The following is a 22673-nucleotide window of genomic DNA, read 5'->3' as shown; positions in this document are numbered from 1 at the left end:
CTGTGTGCGTGTTCAGATGTTGGTACACTACTGCCTAGAAGTTCATTCCCCTTACACGCATGGGCAACGCGTTACGCAACCAGTGTGCATCGGGTTGGTCACGCGTGTGATACCCGTGTGCAACGCGTTGCACACGGGTGTGCACCCCGTCCGCCACTCGTGTGCAACGCGTGACACACTCATTAGAGGGGGAACAAACTTTTGATCAAAGGAGGACCCGTCTTAAAGGGGCACTGATCTAACGCAATTCCCCGGGACTGGTTGTTGCCTTTGTTATTGTTTTTTCCCAGTGAGTACCCGGATGTAGAGCAGAAATCTAGACTAGCTCGCGACCTCTGTTGCGCAATTCGTAAGCGCATTAGTCACTTTTATGGATACCGGTAGTAATAAGAGCGTATGGTCACATTGATCAACAAAATGAAATACAGTTTTCGAGATAATAAGGAAATGTAGGTATTTTTGTGGGTAGCATCGGTAATGGTGACGAAGTTTTGATAAGTCACTTGCTTGGTAATTTTGCGATTTTCGTTTACACTATTTTGACTTGCAACACAAAGTAAATATTTCATCTGAGCATTGCTTTTTTTATAGTGTGTATATTTTTTTACTGTCAAAATGTGTAACATATTTAACAAACGTATAAATATTCAGTTATTTTACAAAGTGACTGAAAGACATTTCCATCTGTATTATTATGATAACGAATTCCAAACATTTTGATGTTTAATGTCATCACCAAGAGACTGAAAATGTTACGTTGAAAAGTACATTTCTATGTTGTTAGGCTTCTAATCCTACATAATAATCTGTTGTCATGTTTGTAGGCCCTTTTGATCGTCTTAATCAATCTGGACAGATCTTTTAGTCAAAATGACTGAAATATTTACACATTTTATAAATTGCCTGAGAGAATCACATTTTACAAATTGACGGTAATCTATACACGCTTACAAAGGAAATGACCTGTGAAAACAATGTCTATCGCGCATTGAAGAATTTCCCAACCAAGACGTAGAGAAACAAGAACGAATCGGTTCAAATGAAGGAAAACAAAATGCAAATACCATAATTACAACTTACCAAATTTATGTGTATAAATAGGCAGCTTCCTTGTTCGAGGAATGTATCCGTGAATATCCACACAAAGGAATAATGTCCCACTCATCTGCAGCTATACAAAATAACTTATTCGATGTCGCGTGTCTCTGTAACTATCAAATATTCTAAAAGATATATATCGTTTCGGGATATTATAACCAGTGTTCGTTTCTCAACTGATCACTTGGATTGTTTCCAAGGGTTGGCTGAGAAAGGCCACGTAACAACTATTTTCATAACGTCCACGGTTCCTAAAACATCCACTGAGTTTGATAACAATGAGCAACCAATCAACGTATTATCAGTTAACCCTTTGAACAAAGTATGTTGTTTTTACATCGGCACTTCACGCCATGATATGAGTGTATTCCCTTTGTTTTAGTAAACCTAGACATGTAAACACTCACTTTTGACATATCCACTGTGCAAGATAACAGTGATTAATCAATCAACGTATTTTCTGTTAATCCTTTGATGACTAGGAACGATCCGTTGATTTACATAAAAAAGTAAATCAACTGATCATTCATCTCTTGCTGGGCTGCCACGTGCATATTACATAACGTACATTTCACCTCACTTCAAACCTGGATATAGATTGAATAATTACCCCAGACACAATAAATGCCAAATGAGAACCTTTGTCAGGTAATCTAAGTGGTGCTACCACTAATTGTACCTGTAATAAATTCATTAACTGAGCATCAAGTGAATGACGACAAATACACAAGTGTAGGGTTATACGAGAAAACGTTGATGACAACAAGGGAGTAGTAATCGTATTATCGACGCAATCCGAAATCCGAAAATGCTTTCACTGCATGGATACCTTTTTTTTAGTATTAAACTATAACCATCTGGGGTATTTCCAAATGACGACTTCCGATGAGCTCCGCCCTTCTTTTTGTCTGTTTGTTTAGGCTGAAGAAATTAATTAACATGCGCCCTTTGTCGAATCTTTATAGATCACATTTAACTAATCAGTGTTTATTCAAAAATGCGTAAAACAAATATTGCCTCCAGCCTCCAAGTTTATTTAGCTGTCCTTGCAGACGGTAGCCCAGTCTCTGGTCACGCTCAGTTCCGTTGCGTATCATCCGGGTACTCACAGGGGAAAAAACAATAACAAAGGCAACAACCAATCCGGGAAATGACGTTAGATCAGTGCCCCTTTAATGCGAATTCTGATTGGCAAGCGGTGGATGTTTCGACTCAAACCGTAATAAACGCGAGAATGCGAGATCGCGACACCTGACCAATGTTGGTATCTCGCGATCTCGCGTTCTTGTGCTTTTGTGTCAATTGCCTTTTCAGTCATATGCAACTATTTTCAAAAACGCGAGAACGTGAGATTGCGACCCTTGACCAATGTCGCGATATCGCGTTCTCGTGCTTTTTCTGCCAATTACCTTGACAGTGACCTAGTGGCTCAGTCCTCTGAGGCGTCGCAATTCGCTGTGTACGTAAAGTTGCGTCCCTTGGGCGTGCCAGAAACCTATGATGGTGTGTTTCGTCCCATTTAAAGCTGACAAGCCAGGGAATAACTAAAATATAAATACTGTTCAAAGCGGTGTTGAGCCAAACTCACTCACTTATTCAGAGCCATGCCGGTCCCTCAGGCTGGATATTGGGGGTACTTACTCAGTATAAAGATGTTATTGTTTTCTTGTCGAACTATTTAAAGGGGCACTGATCTAACGCAATTCCCCGGGACTGGTTGTTGCCTTTGTTATTGTTTTATCCCAGTGAGTACCCGGATGTATAGCAGAAATCTAAACTAGTTCGCGACCTCTGCTGCGCAATTCGTAAGCGCATCAGTCACTTTTATTGGTAGTAATAAGGGCGTATGGTCACATTGATCAACAAAATGAAATACATTTTTCGAGATAATAAGGAAATGTAGGTATCTTTGTGGGTAGCACCGGTACTGGTGACGAAGTTTTGATATGTCACTTGCTTGGTAATTTTGCGATTTTCGTTTACACTATTTTGACTTGAAACACAAAGGAAATATTTCACCTGAGCACTGCTTTTTTTTAAAGTGTGTATATTTGTTTACTGTCAAAATGTGTAACTTTTTCAAATTTATTAAAAGTCTAAATATTCAGTTATTTTACAAAGTGACTGAAAAAAACATTTCCATCTGTATTATTATGATAACGAATTCCAAACATTTTGATGTTTAATGTCATCACCAAGAGACTGAAAATGTTACGTTGAAAAGTACATGTCTATGTTGTTAGGCTTCTAATCCTACATAATAATCTGTTGTGATGTTTGTAGGCCCTTTTGATCACCTTAATCAATCTGGACAGATTTTTTAGTCAATATGACTGAAATATTTACACATTTTATAAATTGCCTGAGAGAATCACATTTTACAAATTGACGGTAATATATACATGCTTACAAAGGAAAAGACCTGTGAAAACAATGTCTATCGCGCATTGAAGAATTTCTCAACCAAGACGTAGAGAAACAAGAACGAATCGGTTAAAATGAAGGAAATCAAAATGCAAATACCATAATTGCAACCTACCAAATTTCTGTGTATAAATTTTAGGAGCTTCCTTGTTCGAAGAATGTATCCGTGAATATCCACACAAAGGAACAATATCCCACTCGTCTGCAGCTGTACAAAGAAACTTATTCGATGTCGCGTGTCTCTGTAACAATCAAATATTTTAAAAGATCTATATCGTTTCGGGATATTATAACCCGTGTTCGTTTCTCAACTGATCACTTGGATTGTTTCAGGTGTTTCACATAGGTGTCAAGTCTCAAGGGTCGGCTGAGAAAGCCCACGTGACAACTATTTTCATAACGTCCACGGTTCCTAAAAAATCCATTGAGTGATAGATAACAATGATCAATCAATCAACGTATTATCAGTTAACCCTTTGAACAAAGTATGTTGTTTTTACATCGGCACTTCACGCCATGACATGAGTGTATTCCCTTTGTTTTAGTAAACCTAGACATGTAAACACTCACTTTTGACATATCCACTGTGCAAGATAACAGTGATTAATCAATCAACATATTTTCTGTTAATCCTTTGATGACTAGGAACGATCCGTTGATTTACAAAAAAAGTAAATCAAGTGATCATTCACCTCTTGCTGGTCTGCCACGTGCATATTACATAAGACACATTTCACCTCACTTCAAACCTGGATTTAGATTGATTAAATTACCCCAGACACAATAAATGCAAAATGGGAACCTTTGTCAGGTAATCTAAGTGGTACTACCACTAATTGTACCTGTAATAAATTCATTAACTGAGCATCAAGTGAATGACGACAAATACACAAGTATAGGGTTATACGAGAAAACGTGGAAGACAACAAGGGAGTAGTAATCGTATTATCGACGCAATCCGAAATTGCTTTCACTGCATAGATACTTTTTTTAGTATTAAACTATGACCACCTGGGGTATTTCCAAATGACGACATCCGATGAGCTCCGCCCTTCTTTTTGTCTGTTTGTTTAGGCTGAAGAAATTAATCAACATGCGCCCTTTGTCGAAATCTTTATAGATCACAGTTAACCAATCAGTGTTTATGCAAAAATTCGTAAAGCAAATATTGCCTCCAGCCTCCAAGTTTATTTAGCTGTCTTTGCAGACGGTAGCCCAGTCTCTGGTCACGCTCAGTTGCGTTGCGTATCATCCGGGTACTCAAGGGGGAAAAAACAATAACAAAGGCAACAACCAGTCCGGGGAATTGCGTTAGATCAGTGCCCCTTTAAGGCATCTGTGTACAATTGCTGTCGAAGGATGCGATTCACATGCAACATGCGTGTTCAGTGGGGCTACGTGCACGGAGTAGGAACACACATATTAGTGATATTTCTATTTCTAGGAAGTTTGAGGCAATAGAATAATGTAAGGCGGGATGTTTTGTAGTCAGGTGGGAAAGGATGATAATCTATTAATTAATTTTGAATGGCCTAAAGTAGCGACTATGGTGTCGTGTAAAAACATCGGACAATCTTATTTTAGCCGAATGCTACAAATTGGTCTTGGAGAATTTTGTTTAGATGAATAATAATGTGATTATTTCTGTAACTGTTACAGCAATACTGCTGATGTGGCTTTAAGCAATATTTACTCTATCACTGACAGTGATATATATTGTTTCCAGGTTCCTCACACTTTAAAGGGGCACTGATCTAACGCAATTCCCCGGGACTGGTTGTTGCCTTTGTTATTGTTTTATCCCAGTGAGTACCCGGATGTATAGCAGAAATCTAAACTAGTTCGCGACCTCTGCTGCGCAATTCGTAAGCGCATCAGTCACTTTTATTGGTAGTAATAAGGGCGTATGGTCACATTGATCAACAAAATGAAATACATTTTTCGAGATAATAAGGAAATGTAGGTATCTTTGTGGGTAGCACCGGTACTGGTGACGAAGTTTTGATATGTCACTTGCTTGGTAATTTTGCGATTTTCGTTTACACTATTTTGACTTGAAACACAAAGGAAATATTTCACCTGAGCACTGCTTTTTTTTAAAGTGTGTATATTTGTTTACTGTCAAAATGTGTAACTTTTTCAAATTTATTAAAAGTCTAAATATTCAGTTATTTTACAAAGTGACTGAAAAAAACATTTCCATCTGTATTATTATGATAACGAATTCCAAACATTTTGATGTTTAATGTCATCACCAAGAGACTGAAAATGTTACGTTGAAAAGTACATGTCTATGTTGTTAGGCTTCTAATCCTACATAATAATCTGTTGTGATGTTTGTAGGCCCTTTTGATCACCTTAATCAATCTGGACAGATTTTTTAGTCAATATGACTGAAATATTTACACATTTTATAAATTGCCTGAGAGAATCACATTTTACAAATTGACGGTAATATATACATGCTTACAAAGGAAAAGACCTGTGAAAACAATGTCTATCGCGCATTGAAGAATTTCTCAACCAAGACGTAGAGAAACAAGAACGAATCGGTTAAAATGAAGGAAATCAAAATGCAAATACCATAATTGCAACCTACCAAATTTCTGTGTATAAATTTTAGGAGCTTCCTTGTTCGAAGAATGTATCCGTGAATATCCACACAAAGGAACAATATCCCACTCGTCTGCAGCTGTACAAAGAAACTTATTCGATGTCGCGTGTCTCTGTAACAATCAAATATTTTAAAAGATCTATATCGTTTCGGGATATTATAACCCGTGTTCGTTTCTCAACTGATCACTTGGATTGTTTCAGGTGTTTCACATAGGTGTCAAGTCTCAAGGGTCGGCTGAGAAAGCCCACGTGACAACTATTTTCATAACGTCCACGGTTCCTAAAAAATCCATTGAGTGATAGATAACAATGATCAATCAATCAACGTATTATCAGTTAACCCTTTGAACAAAGTATGTTGTTTTTACATCGGCACTTCACGCCATGACATGAGTGTATTCCCTTTGTTTTAGTAAACCTAGACATGTAAACACTCACTTTTGACATATCCACTGTGCAAGATAACAGTGATTAATCAATCAACATATTTTCTGTTAATCCTTTGATGACTAGGAACGATCCGTTTATTTACAAAAAAAGTAAATCAAGTGATCATTCACCTCTTGCTGGTCTGCCACGTGCATATTACATAAGACACATTTCACCTCACTTCAAACCTGGATTTAGATTGATTAAATTACCCCAGACACAATAAATGCAAAATGGGAACCTTTGTCAGGTAATCTAAGTGGTACTACCACTAATTGTACCTGTAATAAATTCATTAACTGAGCATCAAGTGAATGACGACAAATACACAAGTATAGGGTTATACGAGAAAACGTGGAAGACAACAAGGGAGTAGTAATCGTATTATCGACGCAATCCGAAATTGCTTTCACTGCATAGATACTTTTTTTAGTATTAAACTATGACCACCTGGGGTATTTCCAAATGACGACATCCGATGAGCTCCGCCCTTCTTTTTGTCTGTTTGTTTAGGCTGAAGAAATTAATCAACATGCGCCCTTTGTCGAAATCTTTATAGATCACAGTTAACCAATCAGTGTTTATGCAAAAATTCGTAAAGCAAATATTGCCTCCAGCCTCCAAGTTTATTTAGCTGTCTTTGCAGACGGTAGCCCAGTCTCTGGTCACGCTCAGTTGCGTTGCGTATCATCCGGGTACTCAAGGGGGAAAAAACAATAACAAAGGCAACAACCAGTCCGGGGAATTGCGTTAGATCAGTGCCCCTTTAAGGCATCTGTGTACAATTGCTGTCGAAGGATGCGATTCACATGCAACATGCGTGTTCAGTGGGGCTACGTGCACGGAGTAGGAACACACATATTAGTGATATTTCTATTTCTAGGAAGTTTGAGGCAATAGAATAATGTAAGGCGGGATGTTTTGTAGTCAGGTGGGAAAGGATGATAATCTATTAATTAATTTTGAATGGCCTAAAGTAGCGACTATGGTGTCGTGTAAAAACATCGGACAATCTTATTTTAGCCGAATGCTACAAATTGGTCTTGGAGAATTTTGTTTAGATGAATAATAATGTGATTATTTCTGTAACTGTTACAGCAATACTGCTGATGTGGCTTTAAGCAATATTTACTCTATCACTGACAGTGATATATATTGTTTCCAGGTTCCTCACACTTTAATGTTTTCACTATCCATGAACATTCATGTACACAATTTCTTTTGTTAAATTATGTTTAGCATGTTGAGGGTTTTAATTTAAAGTACATAGAAAACAGCACCAAAGGGAGAGGAGTCTACTCTACTCTACATGGGTCTTTGTGTATGTAAATTACATGATAGCATTTTCAAGCTGAAGTCATACATTTTCTAAATGCTACTTGGAGAAAGAAGAGAACGATAGAAGCATGACCACTGTGCAGGACTACTAATGTGCGCATGCGCCTTGACCTTCTGATATCACGCATGCGCACGGACAGCGTCTAAAACACTAGAACACGAGAATGCGACATTTGGACATGATGCAAAATCTGGTGGGGTTACTAAATCTGACTATTGTTTCCTGAATAAAATATCATTGACTTCAGATATACCTCTTATCTTTTGGTGTCATGTGACACCAGATGTTGTTATCAACCAATACTCCTGTAAAGAAATATGAAACATCAATGCTTGAGAATGCTAGTGAATAACCAATTTCGATTTGCCAACAAAACAAATTCCTGACAACGTTGACAATAGCGGTAAGAATATATTCATGGATCAGTGATGACCCAGTTGTTTCCAAAAAGAAGCTGTTGCCTCAGATGAATAGATGAAGTTATGCCAGCTGGGACCACGTCAATACATCATGTATGACTTTGCTGCAGGCTTCAATCCAGGGTTGGAGTACACAAAAACTATTCAGAGACAATCAATTCAATTCATTAATCAGTGTAACTACCAGTGCAAATGAAGAATGTTTATTATAATATGTCATTATTATTTTCCCAAAGATCAAAGATTAAAGCAGTTATCAAGATTTATTTTCCATATCTTTAGAAATACTTAATCGTTACATTGAAACTGCCATCATGATGTATTATGATTATGATTATGATTATGATTATGATGATGATTATTATTATTATTATTGATGTACATATGGTTCGCACCATATGAATATATATCAAGTTTCCTTTTGCAAGAACATATGCATGCTGTTGTGTTTTTTCAAGGTAATCTTCGTTCTCTCATTGATAACAATATTAAAAGAACAAGTATCATAAAATATGATACGGGAATATATTACACACGTTATTTACGCATCCGGTTGCTCATAATACAATGCTAGTAAACAATATTTTTGTTCCAGGGAGTGAATACCAATTAGACCAAGCCAGCTCAACATCTCATTCACTTATAAAAGACAACTTCATCATAAACATAGTCATCATCGGAGTATTAACAGTTTTTATGTGTGACGCCACATTCCCCGCTATAGTGCAAGTATCCATGATAGAAAACGTATGATGTCTGGAAACGTAAGATCCGACGATTGTGTTATGAATAATAATAAAGGCATGTTTGATGCTGAACGCTCTGAACGAAAACAGGACAATCCGCCATTGTAGTCCGGCAACACAATGTTTTCGTAGTATTTTTAAAAAATAATCTTTGATAATATTTTGTAGATGATTTTTGCAAGGACTACCGTTTTACGAAACGCGATTTTCCGCGTTTCCGCCGATATTTCACATTATAACAATGTATATCTACAATGAAACCGACAGCTCAGAACAAACCAAATTCAACATTTTTAAGTAGTGATATCATAACTTGTTTGATAGGCATTACTTAGAAGTTGACGGATGACAAGATAGACACAATTTTTATGGATAACAACTTCTTTAATACTGTAAAAAGGCGACGTTTCGGTTTGGATCCTTATACCGTTGTCAAGCAAGACTGAATGAGGGACATAGTGCAGAATATATATAGCAAGTGGATGATTAACAATAGAGGATTAACAGCAACAACAAGGGCATACTTACTTACTTACTTACTTACTTACTTTGGAGATTTAACATGCGCTTTCCGACTGATGCGTATTTCGCACACGGGCCCGGCCAGGCCATTTAATGTGTTTCCGAAAGGGGCGAGGGTGGTCTGTGCAACCCAAGAGGGGGCTTTAGGGGTTGCTTATAAAGAATTTGGGAATTTTGAGATTTGGAATAGATGCCGATGGGGTTGGGGAGGAGAACTAAGGGAGCTGGGTATGGTGGATGATTGTTTGTTTATGTGATTTTGATTTGGTAGGTTATTATGGTTTTAGATGCGTTTTATTAGTTCCGTTTTGATTAAGAATACGCCTAAGGCCTTGAAGTTTTCTAGTTTATTTTGTGGGTTTAGTATTTCTTCTAGAGTGAGAGCCTTGTTTAGATTGAGGGTGGTTTGTAATGCGGTTCGATGTGTTAGGTAGTGTGTGCAGTGGATGAGTGCGTGTTCTGGGGTTTCTGGTTGTTTGCAGTGTGAGCAGTTACCTGTAGTGTGTTTTTTAAATTTTTTTAGGTGGTTATTTAGGTTGGTGTGTCCTGTTTGGAGTTTAGTGATTACTCTGTCGATTTTTTTTGATGGATGGAGAACTTTTGGTTTGGTTAGTGGTTTGCTGAGCACTCTTTTGATTTGGCTATTTGAGTTTAGATATAGGTTATGCCATTTTTTGTGATTTTTTGTTTGTTTACACTTTTAATTTCTGATTTTGAGATGGGTAAGTTTAAGCTTATTTCTGGGATTTTGAGGGATAGTTTAGCTGCTTTATCGGCGTTTTCATTACCGTATATTCCTACGTGGGCGGGTATCCACAAGAAGGTTATTTGTTTGCCTGCCTTAGTTAGGTCGTTGGAGCTTTTAAGTATTTGATTTATTAATTTAGGTCGGTTTTTGGTATTTTTGTTTTGTAGGGCTTGTAGTCCACTTAGGGAGTCAGTAAGTATTAGGATTTTTTGGTGGTTTTTGGATTCTTGATTGTGGAGGGCTGAGGCCATGCCCATTAGTTCTGCCGTGAATATTGATTGGTTATTTGGGAGTCGGAAGGATTGTGTGGTTTTAGTTGGTTGTGTGGTATGGACTCCGAAACCCGTGTGTTTGGAGGTCGGATCTGAGGATCCGTCCGTGTAAATGTGACACCAATTTGGCCAATTTTTGTGTATGTATGCTAGTGTGGTAGTTTTAGCTATGTTTGGGTCGGTTTGTTTATTTATTTGGCTAGCTAGTGTTGTGTCTATTTTGGGTATTTTAAGTTTAGGGGTGAAGATATTTGATTGTTTGCAGTTTTGTTTAAGATTTTTAATTTGGTGTTCATTTAGGTAGTTTGTTATTCTTTGGGATATTGGGGTAAGTAAGGGGTGTTTACGAGCTAGAGCTTGGTTTTTAGGGCTGATGTTTTGGTTTATTAAGTTTTGGATGAGAGGGTTTGATTGGGACGCGGCCCAGAAATTTAAGCTTAGCTGTTCCCTGCGTAGACTTAGTGGCATTTCTCCTGTTAAGGCCTGAAGTGAGGTGTAGGAGGTGCCATGTTGGGTGCGTGTAATGAGTTTGAGAGCCTGATATTGTATTGAGTCAAGTTTTTTAGATAGAGAGTTGTTTAGGGTGTTGTATATGGCGCAGCCGTAGTCTAGTTTTGATCTAATTAGGGATATGTAGAGAGAGAGGAGAGTATCTTTGGAGGCTCCCCAGTTAGAGCCAGTTAGGCATCTTAGGGTGTTTAGGTCTTTACTGCATTTAGTTGTTAGGTTTTGGATGTGAGCATCCCAGGTGAGATGTTCATCGAAAATAAGTCCTAAGAATTTGGTTTGTTTTTTAAATTTGATTGTTTGATTGTTTAGCTGGAGGATTGGGGAGGCGGGTTTCATGTTTTTATATTTGAATACTATTCCTGTTGTTTTTTCTGAGTTAAGGGAGAAGCCCCATTTGTCAGCCCATTGTTGTATTTTATTAAGAGATTTTTGGAGTAGATTTTTGGCCATTTTCATGCTTTTAGTGCGGATCCAGATGGCTCCATCATCCGCGAATTTTGATGTGTTTACTTTAGGGGATAGACCCTCGAATAGATCGTTTATCATTATATTGAAGAGGGTGGGGCTGAGGATACTGCCCTGTTGAGTGCCATTTTCTAGGGGACATTGGTCCGATAGAGTTTGGTCTATACCCACGGTTATTTTACGATTGTTTAGGAAGTCCTGGATGTAGTTTATTATCTGACCTTTGAGTCCTATTTTTTTAAGTTTTTGTATTAGCCCATCGTGCCATACCATGTCGAAAGCTTTAGAGAAGTCGAAGAAGATGCCTGTGGTATATTGTTTATTTAGTTGTCCTGTCTTAATATCTTGTTCTAGTCGGGCGAGGTTATCTAGGGTTGAGCGGCCAGGAGTGAAACCGCTTAGGGCATACAAGAGTGGGATAACATAGGTAGGTGTGACAACAAAGGGATTATGCTGTCACAACACGATGGACAGAAAACACATAGCTAGAAGCCAATGGGGGCATGAAGCCAATAAACAGGTGATTATTGGTTGATGAGTTCATGGTAGGCGGATGGGATGAAATAGCCTTTATCTCTGTTGATTGATGGCTTGTGGCGGCGAATATGGACTGCTTCTGTTAGTTTTCTTTTGGTGAAGTCATGGAGGTTGTTGGCGAGGATTTGGACGTTGTCCCAGTTGATGATGTGATTGGGACAGTTGATGATATGGTCCGAGATGGCTGATTTGCTGTCGGATTTGATGGTGGAGGTTTTATGCTCTTTGATTCTGGTGTTGATTGGGCGGGATGTTTCACCTACGTAAGATTGCCCACAGTTGCAGTCAGTTTTGTAGACTACACATCTAAGCCCCAAGAGGCTAAAGGTGTACATACATATGTTATCCCACTCTTGTATGCCCTTGTTGTTACTGTTAATCCTCTATTGTTAATCCTCCACTTGCTATATATATTCTTCACTGTGTCCCTCATTCAGTCTTGCTTGACAACGGTATAAGGACCTATACCGAAACGTCGCCTTTTTACAGTATTAAAGAAGTTGTTATCCATAAAAATTGTGTCTATCTAGTGATATCATAGTTTTCATCCTCTGTGCAATCCACTCTGTTGGCATATGAGCACGAGCATGTTACAAAACACATCGCGGCCTCCCCGTAAAACGAATCCAAGCTCAAACACTTTCAATACAGAAGTTACCGCCAATGCAATCGCCCCCGACAGCTAATCCTCTCTGTGCATTTGACCATAAAGTCTACTCACATACCAAGCACTGCGCCAGGAAAAGTACCAGACGCCTCAACCGCCCACCCGTCAATATCATTGCAAGGACAGTATGTACTCCGCTAACAGTGTGGAGTACTAATTAAACATTCCAGTAATGTTACCCGCCACTATATCAGTTTTTTGTAACTTGCTGATACTATTTTGCACATACAAAACAATTATAGAGCAATACATAGCAATTATCCTCCTTTACCAACATCTACAAAGAAACACAGTGCTTAACTTAAAACACTTCAATTTGCACATATATAATAATTATACACAAATACATAATAATTAGGAAAGTTACATATTAGGTTAGGTGTCTACTCACGTCGATAGTGTCTGGATCTCAAACAATCTGCCAGAAACATAGTCCTTGCAATGGAGATGGAGCCTATCTGTAACACTGGAGCCTCTCCGTTGTTCTGTAACTGGTCTCCCTGACTGGAGTCTTTCTGTAGTAATGTAGCCGGGTGCTTGTACTTGAGTCTTTCTGTAGTAATGTAGCCGGCCGCTTGTACCTTTTCGGGTATCTAGCAGTAGAGCCTTCCTGTAACAGTGGAGTCGATCTCAAGTCATGGAGCCTGTCTGTATTAGGAGTTATGTCCTCAATCTATGAAGACACGCCCTACTCCACCAGTAGCTTTCAACACACTAGATACTGAACATTTGAAGGCCAACACCCTCACAGACTACAAAGCTCAATACGCGGGTTTGTTATCTTGTCGGTCTGTAGTTCAGATGTCGATGTGGGTGTTCAGATGTGGGTGTATGTGTTCAGATGTCGGTGTGTGCATTCAGATGTGGGTGTGGGTGTTAAGATGTGGGTGTGTATGTCCAGATGTCAGTATGTGCGTCAGATGTGGGTGTGTATGTTCAGATGTGGGTGTGTGAGTTCACATTTTGATGTGTGTTCAGATGTCAATGTGTATTTTCAGAGGTCGGTGTGTACGTTCAGATGTTAATCTATATGATCAGAGGTCGGTGTGTGTGTGCATGTGTGTGTTTTCAGATGTCTGTGTGCGTGTTCAGATGTTGGTACATGTATGTCTGTTCAGATGTCAATGTGTATGTTCAGAGGTCGGTGTGTGTTCAGAGGTCGGTGTGTGTTCAGATGTCAATGCGTGTGTTCAGATGTCAATGCGTGTGTTCAGATGTCGGTGTGCATATTGAGATGTTTGTTTGTTTGTTTTTTAACGCCGCACTCAGCAATATTCCAGCCATATGACGGCGGTTTGTAAATAATCTAGTCTACACCAGGCCATCCAGTGATTGACAATGTGAGCACTGATCCACGCAATTAGGATCGATGACATGCATCAACCAAGTCAGAGAGCATGTCCACCCGATCCCGTTAGTCGCCTCTTACGACAAGCATGCTTTGCTGAAGACCTATTCTATCCAGGATATTCACGGGCCGTATGTTGAGATGTTAATCTTGTGTTTGTGTTCATATGTCTGTGTGTACGTGAGTGTGTGTGTCTGCGTGCGTGCGTGCGTGTTCAGAGGTCGGTGTGTATGTTGAGATGTCAGTGTGTGTTCAGATGTCAAAGTGTGTCTTCAGATGTTGATGCGTATGTTCAGATGTCAGTGTGTGTTCAGATGTCAATGTGTGTCTTCAGATGTTGATGCGTATGTTCAGATGTCAGTGTGTGTGTTCAGATGACAATGTGTGTGTATGTTCAGATGTTGATGTGTATGTTCACATATCAGTGTGTGTTCAGATGTCAATGTGTGTGTGTGTGTGTGTGTGTGTGCGTGTGCGTGCGTGCGTGCGTGTGTATGTGTGTGTGCGCGCGTGGTGTCAGTGCGTGGTGTGAGTGAGTGTGTGTGCACTTTCATTCAGTCGGGGTTATGTCTCCTGGGCAGTGCTGGTGCTGGATATATAATTAGTGTGCGATTCAATTGTTGTGGTATTGATTCAATTGTTGGTGCCTGTGTTTCGTTGACTGGATGCAACTATTCATGTACCGTGCTGTTGTTGTTGTGTGTCCTACTGTTTTTCTCGGTGGACAACGTCGACACACACTGGCTCAAGCTGGCGCAGGGATATAATTTCCTCTCCATCTGAGCCACTTTATAATAATACAAAAGCACGTATTAGTTCGTCTCTTGTTCTTACACAGCACAAGTAGGTTATTGTTATTACTAATCAAACAAATAGGCCTCCAGTTTATGTGAATTGTGAGACAAAGAGATGTACATTAGGACGGTACACAGGGAACGACTCGTTTCAATAACAATACCCTGTCGAGCTGGAGTTATTGAACATTGAGTAGCCAACTCGAGTGATATTAAATTGATGTACATCTACTCAATAAAGAGAGTATCTATGACCACATGTAGTACAACCCCACCCCCCTCCCTCCCACTCTCTCGTCAAGGCAGAACGTTAAAGCAACGTTACGTTATTCACCATCGTCAGTTTGGGGCTTAAAGTGTAATGGTATGGGTGGCATCACAACACATGGCTTGCGGTATCGCTCAAGGTCATGTTCGGTCCATTGTTGAAATGCAAGGACCTAGCAGCAGTATAATACCTACTAACATATTGCACGTGTTGTAACATACCTTTTTGAGGCAGCATAAGATTGCTGTACTGCAATGATCGGCTGCGTCGCCATATATGTCCCCCATAGAACATGTCTGGGATGAGACGGAGAGACGGCTACGACAGGATCAGAAACACCCATAATGCTAGCTCAGTAGGCCCAACCTTTGATTGACATTTGGAACCACATCCCCTGGGCTTTTTTCAATGGTCCGGTGTTTTCAAAGCGCCGCTGCTGCCTCGTCTGTATCAACGCAATTGGTAGTAACACCCGATATGGACATTGTCAATTGTGGTGGCACATCACCCCTAGTTTATGGATCGTCGCTCTGTCTCCTATTAATAGGTTTTGGTTTTGTCAATGAATTTGTTTCGGTAAAATATCAATCAGATGAATGACCAAACATTATGTTGTCAAAAAAATGTTTACACCACTTAGTATATATATCCCATCAACGAAGAAAACTTGTAGAGAGAGGTACATGTACGGATTCGGCTTGTCGTTGGGCTCTAGTTTGAGGACATCCCACATCATCATGTTATTCTGAACGTTTTAAGCAGGAAATTGCGACCTTCATTTAAAATATGGAATATGATCAAGCCTAAAATTCGACAAATATGTCATTTGGCTCACATTACACGAACGCACGAAAAGATAAAAAAGAAGAAGTAATACGTATACATGATGCAGAACATGCAAGCTCACTTATTTCTTGGGCAGATTTAAAACTAACAGATCGTAGCGCTGAGGCTGATAAAAGACATGTACTAGTAACATCTAGGGGCATCTATATAGAAATGCGTCGTCACTTCATCGTGTTTCAGAAATCGGACAGTTTCAATGGAAATTGCAATTGTTTGGAAGGCCTCCACAAAATCTCAAAAATGTGTAACGTATGTCCCCAAACAATAATAAATACGTCTATTGGAGGAAACATATATTGAACCAAATCGATATTATATTTATTCGTGATCTTGATGAGCCATGGACAGCCAAGTGTCGGTATTCATTTCTTGGAAACCTTTACCCTTGGGATATACCCACAGCTCCGTTTAGGAGGCGACTATAAGTGGATAGTTGGTATTAGTGACCACTGTCTATCAAATATGATACTATAGTTGAAACTGTCTGTCATACACGACACGATAGTTACCACTGTCTGTCAAACACGACACTATAGTTACCACTGTATGTCATACACGACACGATAGTTACCACTGTCTGTCACACACGACACTATAGTAACCATTGTCTGTCACACATGCCACTATAGTTACCACTGTCTGTCATACACGAAACGATAGTTACCACTGTCTGTCATACACGACACTATAGTTACCACTGTCTTTCATACACGACACTATAGTTACCACTGTATGTCATACACGACACGATAGTTACCACTGTCTGTCACACAGGGCACTATAGTTACCACTGTCTGTCACACATGCCACTATAGTTACCACTGTCTGTCATACACGAAACGATAGTTACCACTGTCTGTCACACACAACACTATATTTACCACTGTCTGTCATACACGACACTATAGATACCACTGTCTGTCATACACGACACGATAGTTACCACTGTCTGTCACACACGACACTATAGTTATCATTGTCTGTCACACATGCCACTATAGTAACCACTGTCTGTCATACACGAAACGATAGTTACCACTGTCTGTCATACACGACACTATAGTTACCACTGTCTTTCATACACGACACTATAGTTACCACTGTCTGTCACACCCGACACTATAGTTGCCACTGTCTGCCACACACGGCACTATAGTTACCACTGTCTGTCACACATGCCACTATAGTTACCATGGTCTGTCATACACGAAACGATAGTTACCACTGTCTGTCACACACAACACTATAGTTACCACTGTCTGTCAAACACGACACGATAGTTACCACTGTCTGTCATACACGACACGATAGTTACCACTGTCTGTCATACACGACACTATAGGTACCACTGTCTGTCACACACGACACTATAGTTACCACTGTCTGTCATACACGACACTATAGATACCACTGTCTGCCATACAAGACACGATAGTTACCACTGTCTGTCATACATGCCATTATAGTTACCACTGTCTGTCATACACGACACGATAGTTACCACTGTCTGTCATACAAGACACGATAGTTACCACTGTCTGTCATACACGACACTATAGTTACCATTGTCTGTCGCACACGACACTATAGTTACCACTGTCTGTCATACATGCCACTATAGTTACCACTGTCTGTCATACACGACACTATAGTTACCACTGTCTGTCATACATGCCATTATAGTTACCACTGTCTGTCATACACGACACTATAGTTACCACTGTCTGTCACACACGACACGATAGTTACCACGGTCTGTCATACACGACACTATAGTTACCACTGTCTATCACACACGACACGATAGTTACCACTGTCTGTCACACACGACACGATAGTTACCACTGTCTGTCACACAAGACACTATAGTTACCACTGTCTGTCATACACGACACGATAGTTACCACTGTCTGTCATACACGACACGATAGTTACCACTGTCTGTCACACATGCCACTATAGTTACCACTGTCTGTCACACCCGACACGATAGTTACCACTGTCTGTTACACACGACACTATAGTTACCTCTGTCTGTCACACACGACACTATAGTTACCTCTGAGTGTCATACACGACACGATAGTTACCACTGTCTGTCATACACAACCCGATAGTTACCACTGTCTGTCACACATGACGCTATAGTTACCACTGTCTTTCATACATGACATGACAGTTCTCACTGTCTGCCATACACGACACGATAGTTACCACTGTCTGTCACAGATGCAACTATAGTTACCACTGTCTGTTACACCGACACTATAGTTACCACTGTCTGTCATACACGAAACGATAGTTACCACTGTCTGTCCTACAAGACACGATAGTTACCATTGTCTGTCAAACATGCCACTATAGTTACCACTGTCTGTCATACACGAAACGATAGTTACCACTGTCTGTCATACACGACACTATAGTTACCACTGTCTTTCATACACGACACTATAGTTACCACTGTCTGTCACACCCGACACTATAGTTACCGCTGTCTGTCACACACGGCACTATAGTTACCACTGTCTGTCACACATGCCACTATAGTTACCACTGTCTGTCATACACGAAACGATAGTTACCACTGTCTTTCATACACGACACTATAGTTACCACTGTCTGTCACACCCGACACTATAGTTACCACTGTCTGCCACACACGGCACTATAGTTACCACTGTCTGTCACACATGCCACTATAGTTACCACTGTCTGTCATACACGAAACGATAGTTACCACTGTCTGTCACACACAACACTATAGTTACCACTGTCTGTCATACACGACACTATGGTTACCACTGTCTGTCATACACGACACGATAGTTAAAACTGTCTGTCATACACGACACGATAGTTAAAACTGTCTGTCATACAAGACACTATAGTTACCACTGTCTGCCATACACGACACGATAGTTACCACTGTCTGTCACACATGCCACAATAGTTACCATTGTCTGTCACACATGCCACTCTAGTTACCACTGTCTGTCAAACACGACATTATAGTAACCACTGTCTGTCAATCATGACACGATATTTACAGCTGTCTGTTACGCACGACACGATAGTTACCATTGTCTGTCATACACGACACTATAGTAACCACTGTCGGTCATACATGGCATGACAGTTCGCACTGTCTGTCACACATGACACTATAGTTACCACTGTCTGTCACACATGACACTACATTTACCACTGTCTGTCATACACGACATGACAGTTCGCACTGTCTGTCACACATGACACCATAGTTACCACTGTCTGTCATACACGACACGATAGTTACCACTCTCTGTCATACACGACACTATAGTTACCACTGTCTATCATACACGACACGATAGTTAAAACTGTCTGTCATACACGACACGATAGTAACCACTGTGTGTCATACACGACACTATAGTTACCATTGTCTGTCATACACGAATCTATAGTTACCACTGTCTGTCATACACGACACTATAGTTACCACTGTCTGTCTTACACAACACGATAGTTACCACTGTCTGTCATACATGCCACTATAGTTACCACTGTCTGTCATACACGACATGATAGTTACCACTGTCTGTTACACACGACACTATATTTACCATTGTCTGTCATACATGCCCCTATAGTTACCACTGTCTGTCACACATGACCCTATAGTTACCACTGTCTGTCATACATGCCACTATAGTTACCACTGTCTGTCATACACGACGCTATAGTTACCATTGTCTGTCACACACGACACGATAGTTACCACGGTCTGTCATACACGACACTATAGTTACCACTGTCTATCACACACGACACGATAGTTACCACTGTCTGTCACACACGACACGATAGTTACCACTGTCTGTCACACAAGACACGATAGTTACCACTGTCTGTCATACACGACACGATAGTTACCACTGTCTGTCATACACGACACGATAGTTACCACTGTCTGTCACACATGCCACTATAGTTACCACTGTCTGTCACACCCGACACGATAGTTACCACTGTCTGTTACACACGACACTATAGTTACCTCTGTCTGTCACACACGACACTATAGTTACCTCTGAGTGTCATACACGACACGATAGTTACCACTGTCTGTCATACACAACCCGATAGTTACCACTGTCTGTCACACATGACGCTATAGTTACCACTGTCTTTCATACATGACATGACAGTTCTCACTGTCTGCCATACACGACACGATAGTTACCACTGTCTGTCACAGATGCAACTATAGTTACCACTGTCTGTTACACCGACACTATAGTTACCACTGTCTGTCATACACGAAACGATAGTTACCACTGTCTGTCCTACAAGACACGATAGTTACCATTGTCTGTCAAACATGCCACTATAGTTACCACTGTCTGTCATACACGAAACGATAGTTACCACTGTCTGTCATACACGACACTATAGTTACCACTGTCTTTCATACACGACACTATAGTTACCACTGTCTGTCACACCCGACACTATAGTTACCGCTGTCTGTCACACACGGCACTATAGTTACCACTGTCTGTCACACATGCCACTATAGTTACCACTGTCTGTCATACACGAAACGATAGTTACCACTGTCTTTCATACACGACACTATAGTTACCACTGTCTGTCACACCCGACACTATAGTTACCACTGTCTGCCACACACGGCACTATAGTTACCACTGTCTGTCACACATGCCACTATAGTTACCACTGTCTGTCATACACGAAACGATAGTTACCACTGTCTGTCACACACAACACTATAGTTACCACTGTCTGTCATACACGACACGATAGTTACCACTGTCTGTCATACACGACACTATAGTTACCACTGTCTGTCATACACGACACGACAGTTACCACTGTCTGTCATACACGACACGATAGTTACCACTGTCTGTCATACACGACACTATAGGTACCACTGTCTGTCACACACAACACTATAGTTACCACTGTCTGTCATACACGACATTATAGATACCACTGTCTGTCATACAAGACACGATAGTTACCACTGTCTTTCATACACGACACTATAGTTACCACTGTCTGTCACACCCGACACTATAGTTACCACTGTCTGTCACACACGGCACTATAGTTACCACTGTCTGTCATACACGACACGATAGTTACCACTGTCTGTCATACACGACACTATAGGTACCACTGTCTGTCACACACGACACATTAGTTACCACTGTCTGTCATACACGACACTATAGATACCACTGTCTGTCATACAAGACACGATAGTTACCACTGTCTGTCATACATGCCATTATAGTTACCGCTGTCTGTCATACACGACACGATAGTTACCACTGTCTGTCATACAAGACACGATAGTTACCACTGTCTGTCATACACGACACTATAGTTACCACTGTCTGTCGCATACGACACTATAGTTACCACTGTCTGTCATACATGCAACTATAGTTACCACTGTCTGTCATACACGACACTATAGTTACCACTGTCTGTCATACATGCCATTATAGTTACCACTGTCTGTCATACACGACACCATAGTTACCACTGTCTGTCACACACGACACGATAGTTACCACGGTCTGTCATACACATGACACTATAGTTACCACTGTCTATCACACACGACACGATAGTTACCACTGTCTGTCACACACGACACGATAGTTACCACTGTCTGTCACACAAGACACGATAGTTACCACTGTCTGTCATACACGACACGATAGTTACCACTGTCTGTCATACACGACACGATAGTTACCACTGTCTGTCACACATGCCACTATAGTTACCACTGTCTGTCACACCCGACACGATAGTTACCACTGTCTGTTACACACGACACGATAGATACCACTGTCTGTCATACACGACACTATAGTTACCATTGTCTGTCACACCCGACACTATAGTTACCACTGTCTGTCACACTCGACACTATAGTTACCACTGTCTGTCACACATGCCACTGTAGTTACCACTGTCTGTCATACACGAAACGATAGTTACCACTGTCTGTCATACACGACACGATAGTTACCACTGTCTGTCACACTAGACACGATAGTTACCACTGTCTGTCACACATGCCACTATAGTTACCACTGTCTGTCACACTAGACACGATAGTTACCACTGTCTGTTACACACGACACGATAGATACCACTGTCTGTCATACACGACTCTATAGTTACCACTGTCTGTCATACACGACACGATAGTTAAAACTGTCTGTCATACACGACACGATAGTTAAAACTGTCTGTCATACAAGACACGATAGTTACCACTGTCTGTCATACATGCCACTATAGTTACCACTGTCTGCCATACACGACACGATAGTTACCACTGTCTGTCACACATGCCACTATAGTTACCATTGTCTGTCACACATGCCACTCTAGTTACCACTGTGTGTCAAACACGACATTATAGTAACCACTGTCTGTCAATCATGACACGATAGTTACCACTGTCTCTCACACATGACACGATATTTACCGCTGTCTGTTACGCACGACACGATAGTTACCAGTGTCTGTCATACACGACACTATAGTAACCACTGTCAGTCATACATGGCATAACAGTTCGCACTGTCTG

The 22673-nt window shown here is 40.4% G+C and overlaps 1 protein-coding gene across 1 annotated transcript in view; it reads right to left on the bottom strand.

Moving 5' to 3' along the window:
* Window positions 1–22673, bottom strand: part of LOC139458730 (galactoside alpha-(1,2)-fucosyltransferase 2-like) — a 41686-nt gene that overhangs the window by 14645 nt on the left and 4368 nt on the right. The window lies entirely within an intron of this gene.

Source organism: Haliotis cracherodii, unplaced genomic scaffold (genome assembly GCF_022045235.1).
Source record: "Haliotis cracherodii isolate W230 unplaced genomic scaffold, xgHalCrac1.p SCAF_13, whole genome shotgun sequence".
Lineage (NCBI taxonomy): Eukaryota > Metazoa > Mollusca > Gastropoda > Lepetellida > Haliotidae > Haliotis > Haliotis cracherodii.
Note: the sequence above shows the minus strand (reverse complement) of the source record. Positions and strands in the feature narration are given on the sequence as shown.